The sequence below is a fragment of the Rhinolophus ferrumequinum genome, chromosome 10 (genome assembly GCF_004115265.2).
Source record: "Rhinolophus ferrumequinum isolate MPI-CBG mRhiFer1 chromosome 10, mRhiFer1_v1.p, whole genome shotgun sequence".
In the NCBI taxonomy this organism is placed as follows: Eukaryota; Metazoa; Chordata; class Mammalia; order Chiroptera; family Rhinolophidae; genus Rhinolophus; species Rhinolophus ferrumequinum.
The window spans coordinates 29,510,356-29,526,309 of record NC_046293.1 but is presented as its reverse complement, the minus strand read 5'-3'; the positions used below and the strand labels follow the sequence as shown (position 1 = coordinate 29,526,309).

The 15,954-nt window shown below is 35.0% G+C and overlaps 1 protein-coding gene and 1 pseudogene across 2 annotated transcripts in view; one reads left to right on the top strand and one right to left on the bottom strand.

Annotated features, from left to right (window-relative positions):
• PTPRO (protein tyrosine phosphatase receptor type O) overlaps positions 1-15,954 on the bottom strand; it is a 203,180-nt gene that overhangs the window by 136,029 nt on the left and 51,197 nt on the right. The window lies entirely within an intron of this gene.
• Positions 14,757-15,061, top strand: LOC117029456 (ATP synthase subunit g, mitochondrial-like; annotated as a pseudogene).

Here is a 15,954-nt window from a genome sequence, read left to right as displayed (position 1 = left end):
ATCCAACACAACAGGAGTCACCACATTGAATGTCAAACACCACACAGTTGTTTAAAAATACTCTCAACCATCAGTAAGAAAAAAAAGTTCCCATTAATACATTAGGATACTGAAAGAGTAATTTGCCATGGCTACACATTAAGAAAATGAATAAGAGATACTTGATTCAAATTCAGGACAATCAATCTTGGCATACTTTGTTCTTTCTCCAGACACACTGATTTGCAATGGTAATGTATTCAATAAAAATCCTATCAATATAATTATACACCTGTGAAGAACAAAAAATGGTCATGGAGTTTAACTGTATTGTGACAATCTGATTAACATTTGCTCTCCAATCTAAAAAGGAACAAAGATCTTGTTGTATTTAGGAAATTGTTTTCCTTATGTGTGTTCACTGTTTGTGTTTATTGATTTGATACTTCTTATGTCAAATTGTGCCATTTTCATGCAAACATATATTTCTTTTTCTTACCTTTCTAAATCTTCTTTCCCTTTCTTTCTATGCCTATCTGTCTCTCTCTGTGTTTTTTCATTATCCTTTCACTAGTAACTGGTATACCTTAATCAGATAGACCTCATTACCATGAGGCTCTCTCTTCTACTACATTTTTCTGACCTTATTGAATCTAGCGGTCTCTACTCTGAGACTAAGAGGGAGAGGAACAGCTTCTTAAAAGCACATGGAAGGATATTGCCTGTGGGTTGTCATTTTTACATCCTTGTGGACTACTTACAAGAAGTATCAATGTTGCATTGACAAATTAAAGCAAACACTTTCTTGGTTTGTTCTTTTTCCTAGCTCTAAGTGCCAGGGAAAACTCCTGCATAAACCCACGTTTCTCAGCAGAGGTTACCAACACTGCATGGGTCTATGTAAATGGGCAATACCTCTCAGCCCTTTGTTGTCAGGCCTCTCAAAGTTGGAACATCTTGGGGAAAGTAAATTGGCACAGTGAGTGACAAAGCCAGGCTTTGAACTCAGCTACAGTGTTTTGACACAGTTGTGATATGTACTGGCTGACTTTCACATCCTTTTGACTACCACATCCTTTTTTTCAATAGATTCTTATGAGAGTTTGACTTAGATCATCTAAGTTACTCATTATTATAAAATATTAGTTTTTAAAATAATAATTCTAAGAGGTTAATACAGAAATACCATTTATTCAAAAAGTAAGGAAGTGGAAATATAATTGGATTATCCTCAACTTTAATTGAGAGTCTAGTCCTGTGAAGCTCTGTTAGATAGCTTCTAGAAAGACAAAATGGCGTTATTTATCATCAGTTTTCTACTGAAGTTTTTAATCTAGCTGGGGACATTAGACAACATATAAAAAGGAAAAACATAAGTATAAAGTAGCATTTGTCAAAAGACACATGACAAATACAGAGAAGTGTTTAGAGTAGGTAACAATCACAAAGGGTTGAATATTCAGGAAAGGTTTTCTAAAGGGAACCAGGACTTAAATTCAACCTTGAAGCAAATGGACACAAGATATTAATAATAATAGCAAGTACCATTTATTGGGTCCTTATGTGCCAAACTTGTTTCCTTGCAAGTATCTAACTCTCTTAACCACCCAAGGAGATTGATATTAGTATTGCCATTTCATCATTAAAAACAAACAAACAAACAAACCTGGGGCTAACAGAAATTACAATGTGATAAATCACTTTTAAAGTGGAAAGTAAGGTACATTTTTGTTTACTTTCACACCTCAGAGATGATGTTTGTGGGACTCCACATAGAAAATTTGACTTCCATCAAGGCTAAAAACGCTTTTTCAAGATGACATAAAGAAAGAATGGAACATCACATGACTGATCCACTCTCCAATACTTGGTCATTTTATCAAGTACAGGATGTCATTGATTTTATTTGGGGAGAGATACTTTATAAGATAGCCTTACACAGAGTGTTAAAGTAAACATGATGAGATTTATCTCTCTTTTTCTAATCTGAGATAATGAGAAAAGAATAGCAATGATTCTAGCAGAGACCTGTAATTACTAACATCATTAAAAATCCCCCCACATAGAGAAGCATCCAGGCATATCCAAAGGAGGGAAATATTTATATGATTAATATGAAATATGTATTTTTTCTTGGAAAAAATAGCATCTCAATCTTAGAGACTGAAATTAAATAATGATAAAGCAGAATACTTAAGAAAGTAATCTTGAGCTAGAGTCTGGGTTTTTAAGGAAATCAAGTCAGTCCTTTCCATCAAATGCTCCATCCCATCCTATCAGCGCCTCCCATCAGCGCCTCCCATCAGAGCATCCCATCAGCGCCTGCTCTCTCTCAAAATTTAATGTCCTCATCTTGTAGGAGAAGTCAACTTTGAAATTGCTAGGAAGGCAAAGTGAGTGAACCTGAAAAATAAATAGATTGTATCAAGACTCACAAAGATCAAAGAAAAATTTGAAGGAATGGTCATCTGTATGCTTTTCCTTTCTGGTTTCCATTTTCCCCTCATTCTTTTAAAAATTCTATAGGTCTAATTTTCATATTTAACAAACATAATAAAGAAAAAGATGAGATAAAAATGGGTTAGGTGTTCACCACCCAGAGTCAATTCTTCTTCTATCACCATATATTTGACGCCCTTTACCTTCTTCTACTACGCCCTGTAAAATACTTCATGTATCAAAACCACTGACTTTCCACATCTTAATTTAGCTTCTATTTTAATCAGGAAAATACTGTGTAATCTCTAAATCCACTTTAGTGACTAGGAAAAAAAAGACAAGAAAAGTGAAATATTGTACTATGTCACTTTATGTTGATGCAAAATTGTTCTAGTAATATGATTGATTTTTGGTCCTTATTCTGTTTTGTCAAATGTAAACTAAGAGAAAGCAAATAGAATATTATATTGATTCTTTCTCAGCCTCGTCATTTATGTGGTATTTTGTGCATTCTCTGTAAGCATGATTACATCAGGACACTTTGAATTGATAGCATTTATTTTTTACAGTGACCTGATTTCAAACCCTTGAGGAAACAGTCGTAACAAAACTTAATCTAAGACCATGTCATTATTACCTTTGTTTGACCTAGGAGGTTCACTAAAGAAAAAAATGCATATAAAACAGTCTAATCAGAACGTGAGTAAACAAAAGGGCTATGATACCAAAAGAAGATTAAAAATCAGTATCTAAATTACTTTCAAAAATGAAAATTTTTCAAGATGGACATTGGATGTAAGACTATAAGAAAAAAATTGATTCCGATCAAAGCATGCTCTTGAACTGAAGTTTCTGGATTCATGGTTGATTTGGCTGTTCCAGAAACACGAATTTCATTTGAAGTTTCATGGCTCTTTATCTTTTCTGGGCTTATAGAAACCATTTCCCTGCATGTAACCTTACATGTGTTGTGCAGTTTGTTTGAACAGTATCCATATTAAAATGACTGTGTACCCAGTGGCCAGCAGAAGATGGACTGTGTACGTAACTGTGATAATTACAAATCAAACCATCCTGAGTTAGAAATAGTGAGTAATGGTTCCATGAATATTATATTGGACTCAGGGATCCTTGAATTCTGGTCTCAACAGTACCACTAACTTCTTATGTATGGTCGGCAAAAGACAACTCAGCTGAACCAGAGATTAAAATAAAATAATTAAATTATCCAATAAAAAATAAATTTAATGACGTTCATATCTTAATGTGAAACGAAGTTCCCTTTAGCAACTATACAGAGGTATTTAGAATTTGCACTTGATCCCATAATTGTCAGTATCATATTCATTTCCTATTCAATTTTTTTTTTCACTGTACCTCATGTCTTGCTCCTTCAGTTCTGCTCCACTGGTAAGTCTATAGAGTTCCCTCATTCATGAGGGAATGGAGCAGTTCGTTATTAACTCATCCGCTAGTATGAAAAAAAAGCTTTAAGTTCAGGATATATTATTTAGAATAATAATAATTAATTGACTTTCAATAAATTAAAAATGAAAGACAGTCACTTTAGAATCCTTCCTTTTCTTAAAGTGCAATACTCTGCATAGTGAAAGGAGAATTGTCTTGGAAAATGGTTTACCAATTTTTCCAACGAGGAATACTATTGATTTTCTTCTTCCCTCATGGATTTTATATTATTAAATATTTTTGTCTACCTAGTAGGTAATTAGGAAATAATACATTTTCCCATTTGTATTTACCAAAGATACATAGGACTATCAATTAGAGTTTTTGATTAGTATGGGATATTACTGTTACCACGCTGAGGTGGTTAAAAAGTTGGCCCAAAGCTCAGAAACATAAAGTTCCAGTTGGTCCACACAGTCTTAATGCAAGTAAAAGAGCAATTTCCATTAGAAACATCAGGGCAGCCTTTCTAAAATTTAGAGTCCCTGGATACCTAGACCTTTTACCAGATGTCATTCATGATATATTCATGTGAATGTGGCAATAAAGTAATAAGAGTTATTTATTCCCTCAAACATATGCACAGAAATGCATGTTCAGCCAACTATTACTGCCAAACACTGAGATATAATGTGTCTCTAAATGTACAGAAGTCGAGCTGACATGTAGAATGGAAAAAATATGGATTTTGAGTTAGATAGATCTTATTAAACATGAGTCATGTGTAAATTGATTTCTTTTAGTCTCAGATTATTCACCTGTGGAATATGATTAATAACATTTACCTGAAAAACATTGACAACTTTCATGTCATAAAAAGAAAATATTGGGTACCAAAAAAACCATAAAATTTTGAAAGCCACATTTTTAAAATACACAAAATGGTTAAGAAGTCAATGTCCTGATTACATAAATAACACTCACAAATAAATGAAAAGATTCCTCGGTAGAAGAAGTGGGCAAAGTATATAAAATTCACTAACAAAAATACTTATGGCTAATGACCATTTAAAAATGTCCCATGACAATGACTAATCAGAGGCAAATTAAAACAATAACAAGCTGCCTTTCACTTATGAAATTAGCAAAGACTTTTAGAAAGATACTACTGGAGACTTAGTCAGGGATGCATTTTGTTATTCAATCAAATACTATTTATTGTGTGTACTAGGCACTTTTTCAAAATGGGGATAAAATGAAGAATAAGAAAATGGGATCACTATAATCATGGACCTTACTTTCTGGAGAGGGTGTGTGTGTGTGTGTGTGTGTGTGTGTGTGTGTGTGTGTGTGTTTGGTGTTTAAGGGAGTCAGGCAATAATTAGGTAAATAAAATACAGAGTTATAAATTGAGCTAAGTTCCATGAAGGAAATGAATGGGGGACTTGATAGATAATAATGGTAGAGGTGAAAGGGAGGTCAGGGAAAGCCACTCAAAAAAATGTATATTAACCTAAAACTGCAGATAAGAGAAATAACTAGCTTTGTTTAGAGCCTGAAAATATCTCCAGGCAGAAGACACAAGTGTGAGTTCACTGAGTTAAGAGAGAGCTGAATATGCTTTAAGAACTCTCAGAAACACCAGTGGAACATAGTGGACCAAGGGTAGTGTGGCAAGGTGGGAAGGGGCCAGGCAGAAAGAGGCTAGGTCGTTCAGGGCCTTACTGATCATGGTAAAGGGTTTGAATGTTATTCTTAGTGTAAAGTCAGATAGAAACTCTTAAATGAATAAGAAAGCAAATGTTTACTGTGCGTAAAGAATACAAAATAAAAATTTAGCAATCAAATAGAAATAAAACTACAAAACTAGTCAGATTTAAATTGTCAACATTGATTTCATTTGGAAGATCATCTTTGCTGACACTACATTGCATTTGATGCATGTATTTAGTATTGAGTGTGACAGGGCAAGTTCTTTTTAGTGATACATACTTATATTAACATCAATTCTTATTTTAGTTGTTTTGAACCTATCCTTCACTTAGCTCGACTTTCATGTCTCGCTTGGTTTGAACCCACTATTTTCTTATGCCATAACTATTTTCTTTCATCCTGTACATCAATAGTTCGAGTGACTAAAGTAGTACTGCTTGGTGACAGTGAAATAACAGACACCAGGATAAGAGAGATTCGGACTCCCATATTCACGATAGCTAAGATGTGGAAGTAACCTAAATGTCCATCAACAGGTGAATAGATAAAGAAAATATGTCATGTGCATACAATGGAATACTACTCAGCCTTCAAAAAGGAAATTCTGCAATATGCAAAAACATGAATGAATTTTGAGCACATTGTGCTAAGTGAAATAAGCCAGACACAGAAAGACAAGTACTACATGATTCCACTTAGAGGGGAAATCTAAAATGGATTCATAAAATCAAACACCGAAGTGGTATTTACCAAGGGCAATGGGAAGAGTGACATGGGGCGTTATTAATCAACAGGCACAAAGGTTCAGTTAAGGAAGATGAATAAGCTCTAGAGATCGGCTGTACAACCCTGATTGTACAGGTACAACCCTGTACCTGGAGTCAACAATAATGTGTTGTAAGAGGATAGATCTCATGCTGTGTTCTTACCACAATAAAAAAAATTTTTAAAAGTCAGATGAAAAAGAAATATCAGCATTTATCATCTTGATTATCTAGAATATTTTGTATGTATATCAATATTTGTTTATATGCATTTGAATTGTTATCAAACAGGAACAAAACGTTTAACAATTTACATAGAAAACTCTCCGTCTCCCAAGAGTATGTCCAGACTCCAGGTGGGAAGCCCTGCTCTACGGCATAGTACCGTGGATAGTTCCTTCAGAGAGGGGCTCAGAAGTCTCAGAATTTGTAGTTGAAAATCCCAGTAAGCTGGGGCAAACAAATTTCACAAAAATCTTACACCTCAAGGAGGAATTTGTATTGGATTTTCTTAACTGCTGTGGCGAAACCTTCTAATTTAAGTCCCCAAAGCTCCTTTCATGTCCTAAATTAAAGATCGAATTCAGTCAAACAAATACCAAATCCCCATCTGGGCACCAAAATGATCCTGACAATTCTTCCACTTCATGTTGAAATAAAATGTTAGACCTTTTCTGTGTTTAAGAAGCATAACCCATAGTTAGGATTCAATGAAATATGAGATACAATTTACACTCTAATAGAGTTTAACTAATTTTTAATTAAATACAGAAAATTGAATGTTCAGGCAAAATACAAAATGATAGTTGCCAAGGAGAACAAAATGTGCAATAGGTTTTGCTCTTCAATCAACCCTGCAGAATGTGTGTGAATCTGATTTGCAAAGCAGTGCAAAAAAAAAAAAAAAAAGGAAGTGTGAACTAGTCTAATGAAATCTAACCTATGAAATATTTTTTGGTTCATTTGAAGAATCAATTTTTAATATATAATGAATTCTCAGTTGTTTGCCTGTTGGATATCTGCTTTATATTTTGTGCACAGCAATTTTGTCATCCCTGGTTGAATTTAATTAAGCTATGAGTAGATGATGTGAGCAGAAGCAATGCAAAGTAATTTTATCATTAGCCTAATCTATACATACCACACACATCATACGAACACATATATATCATAGTAAATTCACACAGAGAAAGAGACATGGCTTTCACCCATATCACAGTTACTCTTTGTTATGATTCAGTCATTTCCTCAAGTATTAAACTCTCTCTCTCTCTCTCTCTCTCTCTCTCTCTCTCTCTCTCTCTCTCTCTCTCTCTCTCTCCTTCCTCCCTCCCTCTCTCCCTCTCTCATAATGACCGGCAATATTTGAGATGGTGTTTGTTCTACTGAGCTATATGACTGTGATGGAAGAGACCCCAGTCACATAGAATGATCAAAAAATAAACCTGCATTGCCTTAAACCACGAAACTTTCTGGGTTGTTTGTCTCTGTGTCATTACCCAGGCTATTCTGACACAAACGATGTCTAACACATTGTGTTAGGTGCAGGAGACACATTTGTGAGCACGACAAAAAAACAGTCACTGATGACATGGTGCTTGTATTTCAGTGAAGGCACTTTGCACCGCTAAAGTGAAAACTACAGGAGGGTAGAGATTTTTGTACATCTTCTTCATGACTGTATCTTAGGGTTAGAACAGTACCCGGTGCAAAGCAGATGCTGATCTATAAACATCTGTTGAACAAATGAAGAAGAAATTGAATGAGTTAATTAAAGGATTGATACTTTCCACCATGATTTGGAGCTTAGCAATTGCCTCAACCTTCTGACTGCGTAACAATAAGCACTGACTAATCACAGGGAGAACCTGCTATCTGCAGATCTCCCTGCCTCCTAACGAGACTGGGTTGATGCTTTCGTCTCACATTAAGAGGCACTGTAGAGAGGACGCACACAGAATGTTATGGGAGACATTGTTCATTTCCTTACCATGAAGGTCTCTTTTGAAGATCTTTGGAAGAAATTTCTTCCTAGTTTGATACTAAGTTTGCTTCTTCTTAACACTGTTCTTTTTATATTTTAAGGACTGGTAAAAATTGCAACTGATCAATTTCCCTTACTCTGTGACTATGGAAAAGCTTAGAAAAAATGTGTGACCCATTTGAAGTTCTTGTATAGACTAACATGTATGTTTCTATTAACTTGTCTCTTTGGTATGTTGCTGCCCTTGGTTTTTGCTTTTCATTCTTACCTACTTCTAATTTAGACCATGTTTTATACACTTGTGTTATGTCATTTTAAAGATCTTTTGGTACTAATTATCGATAAACAGGCATTTCTGAACCATTTCTTACCTCTAATCAGGTAAATAATAATCTTGGTATAAAACCTAAGCGACACTCTTTTCTATGATATACCTTTTAAAAGACATCAAAAATAGGGACCAAATTAATCTTCAAATCATTTGCGGGTTAGCTATTATGTGTTAGGTACCACAGAATCAATGGTGAGAATATACAGCTATGGCCTGTGCCTCCAGGAAGCTTCTAGTTTAATAGGATAAACTCTGGATCTATGAGAAACAGGATTGTGTTGTGTGAGGCACTTGTACTGAATTACGGGATGTCGAGCTCGACTGCCTGGGTTTGAGTTTCAGCTCCATCACATACTTGACCTTAGGGAAGTTACTTAACTTTTCTGTGCCTTAGATTCCACAGGTGTAAAGTAGGGATCCTAATAGTACCTAACTTACAGAATTGTTCTAACTTAATTAAATGAGTTTAATGCCTGTAAAGAACTCAGAATATTATTGTTAGATATTATTATTACCTATAAAGAGACTTAGGGGTGGAATAATGCTTAAAATGTCCCTATGCAATGGGAAATCAAGGTTCCTTTTTCTTATTTGCTTCTAAATGAAGCACTATATACTGTATAGAATTATGAGATTATTGAGAGAGAAGAGACCTTGGAAATCATCTTAGACAATTTCCAACTAATTTAGAAATCTCTACCACTTTCTTGATGGATGCCTCTTTGTTAACATTTGCAGATATTTGGAGCTTACCTCTGAACAAACCAATCTATTCCATTGTGTAGCATCTCTAATGGTTAGAAAGCATTTCTAGGTTTGAGAGAAGCTCTATAGAAAAAAAAAAGGAAAATTCTAAGAAGACTGGGTTTCTATCCTGAATTAACACAGTAGTAGTACAATAATTTGATGTGCCTGAAACATGGTAACTGCTAAGTTGTACATAGTTACTTTCATTAAGCATATTATATTGAAAATATTTGAAATATGAAATGAGAACATTCAAGCCACAAGTATTTAGAGAGGACTTACTTTGAATCAGGAACATAGTTATAGTTCTATAAAAGATTTCATTCATATGGTATTGAAACAAAAGACATATTCTAGGGATTTAACTAAATTTACTAAATGCCTACTTAACGTGACAAGCAATTTAAATTTCATGTAATTCTCCCAACTCTCTGTGATAGGTATTATTGTTCCTTTACTAAAAATGACGTACCTAAGAAACCAACATTCAGAGAGTTATTTTTCTGAAGAAATATAGATATAGCTAGTATATAAATAGCACACCTAGAATTAGAACACATCTCTGTCAGTTTTTTCCACTGTACCTAGAGGATAAAAGAACAAAAATAATAAGAGAAAGTAAAACTGCACATGGGAAGAAGACACAGTTTCAGGGTGCCAAAACCCATAGTTTAAAATAGTAGGCCAGAGAAACGGGCGAGGTGGGAATTATTAAGAAACTGTTTCTGAACATACGAACAATGCTGTGTTTTCTATGAACTGATTTCACCCATACAATAAGCAGTCTATTTAATGTGATACTAGTGATATTTTTAGTACTTAAAGTGCTCACCATCCACTTCCAGCGGTCCCACTGTGACCACTTTAGATTTCTTTTTACCTCTCCCATACAAATGTTTCTCTTCACAGTAGAGATGGGAGTAAAACTGTGTTGGGAGCGTCGGTTAATTCTTTCCTTGCCCCCATGCTGCCTTTTTTAATTGGACATTGGTTTTGATTTGGGGTTTATTCCTTTTACTTCTTCAGGGTAACTAAAAAACAGAGTTAATGACGCATATTCCCAACTTCCACAGGCCTATGTTAAAAGGCTTTAAGTTCTTAAATGGGTATGGTTTTGGTCATACAGGCCAATCAGCATTCAGATCTTTCTTGTATCTCACCGGCACCTCCCCCTCTTCCTTCACACAACCCAACAGACTGGAAGATCCTTGAGGGCTCGGACATTTTCTGTTGCGTTCCTAGCTCCTAAAACAGTCGATTGCACATCGATGTTTAATAAAGGTTTGTTGATGGATGAATAAACTAAGACCGAAGCCACAAAGTCTACACCCTGTGTGCCATTTGGCCTTCTCAAGGGATGGCATTGAAAGTTGTGCATATTCATATTCTCACTTAGAGGTGAAATGAGCTCGTGAAATCCAAGTTCATTGAAATGTGGCTATTCTGAAGAACACTGGATAACTGAGGCCAATTCAAAATAATCTAACTGAAGTAAATCCTCATTCTGTCTGTCAGCCCAAGGTGGGGCTATTCAATCGGCAAGAGCAGGCATAGAATCTAACTTCTTTATTGTATCGTCTCTAATATGGGGGTAATTGTATTAATCTCTTACTGTTAATGCAAGGAGTAAACAACACATGTGAAAACATATTTCACAGTGATTGGCACATAGTTGTTGCTTAGTGAAAGGTTATTTCTGTTCTTTTGTGTAAATAAAACACAGTTGTTAGAGATATAAATATCATCAGTTGCTTCAATCTTGATGGCTAAAGAAAGCAAGTCTAATTAGAAAGAAATGTAATCTTTGTGTTAATAAATTTTGATAGTAGGCTCATGACTAAAATATTATACTATTTCAGTGCATCACCATACCTTTCTATCGAGGGCAGTTGTATGGTCCTCGAACTTAGTGATGTATTATAAACAAAGAGAAAAATATCCAATAACTCATGCTAATGCCCAGCTCCAAAAATGGCAAAATTCCCCAAAATTGCCTTAATTATATCAGTAATAAAACTCATTCACTTGCTAGGAGAGTAGTTTCTAAAAACACTGTCTACATTATGTGGGTCCTTCTACAACTCTATTTTCTTTTGTTAGACTTCTCATGGGAAACAAAAGATTAAATCTGTTTTATTGTAAATGCTCAAAGGTCCATTTTAAGAGGAGTAAATGATCTAATAAAAATGCTCCCTTGACTTCCATTTTATTTTCTTCTCCTACAGAACCATAAACGCTCATACCATGTTGAAGGCTGAGCCTATGTCACATGAAAAACATAATGGAATGAGACTCTAGATACCTGATCTGACTCTATGAATTTTTGTTTCTGGATTCTTCGTTCAATGAAGGGTTTCCTTTTGATATTTTCTTAATCATACATTATTATTACATCATGTAAATTTTTATAGTTAGTTCTTAGCTATATAAAAAGTGTTGACTCAAAGCAATTTCTTTCCAATAACTCCAATTTAAAAATATAATAATTCAGTTACATTTAAGGCTATACTATTACTAAGGCTATCTGTTATTCTCGAAATTAATCATTCATGCCTAACTGAATTATTTTCCTGCATTTTAAAATCACAATTGAAGACATAAGTGTGATTCAATTAAGTCCAGCACCTATGGTTAAACTTAATTTGTACATGCAAAAATACAAATGTATATACCCAAATATATACATGTACATATATAAATCTGTATAATTTATGTGCAAATTCACACACACATGTGTACATACCATATCACATATTCAGATACATTTCTATGAGAACACATCCAAAGAGGCATCCTACTTGTAGAAAGAAATAAAAAAACTTCTATAGAATATAAGACCTTCTAGAAATGATATACTACACACACACACACACACACACACACACACACACACACACACATTGGTGTTCTGTGTTCTCAAAGGTAAAAAAGACTCAAGAGGAATTAGATGCCTTCTTCTGTTTATAACCTGAAGTAGTCCCAAAGGCCTGATTACTTTGAAACAACTATGCACTTGTCTTGGTTCATTGCTTAATCAATCTTTTCAGGCACACCAGAATATCCCATTTTCCCATACTCCAGCTTTCATCATCAGCTTTTGTGATCTTTAATTCTGCAGTGCTGTCACATATTGAGAGACAATGAAATGAAATAGGCTGTTATCTCTTAAAAAGCACTAGTAATTCAAATTCGGACAGCTACAATTTAGGCAAGGTAATTGTGGAAATATGCCTTCCTTCTCGCATGCTGCAGTCTAACATTTAATAGTTTTGTAAATCTTATTGCACTAAGCTACAGGCAATAAGAAAATAAAATTAAGATGTTGGTCATAAAATTAGCCAATATAAGAGACTAAAGATTCAATTCCAAGAGGGGAATATGGAAAGACTTTTTATTATTCACACTAGAATTGGAAGCATGAAGGCTTTTATGGAGAAAGAAGAGTATTTTTTCACTCTCTTATATCTTTGATTTTTCTCTGTCATCTGACTAAAACTCATTCATACTGTCCCCATCATAAGCAATAACAGCCACCACCCAGCTCTGCTCCTTCTTCCCCTTCAAACCATCATCCTTTTACTCTTTGTCTTTCCAAGTGCCAACTTATTAAAATAGTTTAAATAGTTTAAATACATTGCCTCAGTTTCCTCAGTTTCCCTATATTTCTCAAACCCCTGCAATCTGACATATGCCCCTGCTCTTCTGCTGCAATTGTTCAAGCAAAGTATAATAATGTCTTCCTATTTTTATATCTATTGGCCTCATTTAATTATTAATTCCGTTGTTATACTCAGCAATATTTCACATTGATGATCACTTCTCTCTCCTTAAAATATTTTCTTCCCTAGGCTTATGACTATTGCGCTCGCTTTATCCTTCTTTTTGATCCCTCTTTCCATGTCTCTTTAACTGCATGGTTTTCCTTTGCCTCCATTTTTAAAAATTTAATTATGTTTTAAGATTTTTATTAAAATATAGCTAACATAACAATATTATATTAGTTTCAACATTTATATACCTAAAGAAGTGATCACCGTGATAAATCCAGCAACCATCTGACACCGAACCATGTTATCACAGTATTATTGACTATATTTCCTATGCTGTATATTACATCCCCAAAACTTATTTGTTTTATACCTGGAAATTTGAACCTCTTATTTCCCTTCACCTTTTTCCCCCTTTTTAATTTTTCAATTACAGTTGACATTCAATATTTTTTATATTAATTTCAGGTGTACAGCATATAGGTTAGACATTTATGTAATTTATGAAGTGATCCCCCTGACTAGTCTAGTGCCCACCTTGCACTATACCTAATTATTGACTATATTCCCTCTGCTTTCCTTTACATCCCCATGTCTATTTTATAGCTACCAATTTGTACTTCTTAATCCCTTCACTTTTTTCACCTTGCGTCCCCAACCCCCCTGCATGTTGGCTACCTGATTAGGGAGTACCCGAATCGCCATTGCGATAGGAAAGGCCACAGAAAGCTACTGAGATGGCATACCTCCTCACCACCTCCTGCAAAGATAGCAATCAGAAATTGAACTTCATGTGAAAGAATTTCAGACATTAACACCACCATTAAAAAGTTAAGAGTTGCAGAAGTGGAGATTCTTTATAATTCTATGTAATTAATTTGTCTGACCTTTGAATAAACCAGATCGCTCAGGGCATAAAACAGTGAGCGATCCAAACTTAAGCAAGAGGTAATCCTAATTACCACATGTTGGAGGTGGTATCTTTTCCGGAACAGGTTAACTCAGTCTCTTGTGCTTGATATGTGGCTACCACTGACCTGGTGAATGTGTTCTCCTCAATCCTCCTCAGTAAGATAAATCAAAACGATCACACTTTTACGTGGGAAAGACCACAATATACATTTGTTGTCTTGCCTCAGAACCACATTAAATCTCCTGTTCTCTGTCATATGTAGTCTGCAAAGACCTCGCATTATTTTTATATTCTAAAACATATCACAATATTAGTGACATAAATGGTCATTTCACGTGATTAGCAGGAAGTGGCCAGCAGTCTAGGCATCCTAATAAGATGCCTGTACGCCAAAGGGCAAATCTGAGGAGACTCACAGCAAAAACCCCAGGGTAGTAGAGCAAGGCCATTCCTTCTGTAGCAGAGAATTGTGCACCATTTGGAAAAAAATAATTCCCATATGATACTGGTTTCTAGTAGAGGCCTAGTGCCCAATCTTGAATTACCAATTGACTATGGGGCTAGAACTGTATGTTATCTAATCCATGGAGTCGTAAGCTTGGGTAAAAAGAGAAGCAATTTATTATGAATGTATCATTCAGGATTGGGCCTGAAAAGATCCAAATGAAATTCAGCTGTCCGTTTGAGGCCACGGACTTTCCATCCTAGAACCATGGCCCAGTTTGTCTATAACCTCACAGAGAAGGCCCCGGCGCTGGTAAACACTGTTGTGACTTACTCAAAGCCTTCACTGGCCACGTTTTGGCACTATGCCAAGGTTGAGCTGGTCCCTCCAATCCCTACTGAGATTCCCTACAGTGATTTAGATCTTGAAAAAGAGTCAGTATTGCTCAAACTGGAAGCTTCAAATAGCTTACAGGGAAGCTCTGCTGAATGGTTTGGCGGCCACTGAGGTGTGGATGTGGTTTTATGTTGGTGAGATCACAGGCAAGTGGCATCGTTGGCTATAATGTTTGAAGACCAATCGTTAACATCCATTTCTTTTGGGTTTATTATTTGAATATTGTTGGACCATGTTTGATCAAACTAGTATTTGGATAAAATGTGTCAAAATCAATATTTTCTATATCAAACACTGCATGGAAGGTCACATTTTCTCTTGACACTAACTTGGGTTGTCTTTTGCTTTAATAGTGTTAATATAGTGCTAAATGCATGTCTTTGCTTAGCCTGAAATTGGAAAGGATATATGTGAATATACAAACCTGGTATATATACGCATATTTATGAGGATAAAATTTTAATTTAAAGGTTGGAAATAATGTATTTTACTTCCAGAAAAGTTGGGGAAAAGGCCTTGAGAAAACTAGTACTTGCTAGAGTAGGAGAAATATAATACCATGTACCAAAGTTAAATCATGTCAGTAGTATAAAGTAAAATTTGGATGGTTTCTCTTTGCTAAAATCAGAGAAAGAACTTTGACAACATCCATGTCTGTAAATGTTGGGATACTTGCTGGTATTCTGTGTATCTATAACATCTTTAATGCCAGGACAGAGTGAATGAGAGCCATGACTAAATTTTTAATCTAATTTTGATATGTGTATTATTAATCTATCTGGTTGTATGATTTTTAGAAACTATCATTGCAAAAATAAAACACCCTATGGATATTTAAACAGGGTTATAACTCAGTATCATCGATGGGTCTAAAAAGCGTATTATGTATTACGCCCTGAAATAAATTGAAATGATTAGTTATCAAAAAAAAAAAAAAAAGCAAATTACATAACCAGGTGGCTAAACGCCTAAATCATCTGTGTGGTACCACACATCATGGGCTTCCCTATAACTAAATGAGAAAGGAGACAATTGAGGTCTGACTCACAGATAACTTGGTGTGATTTGT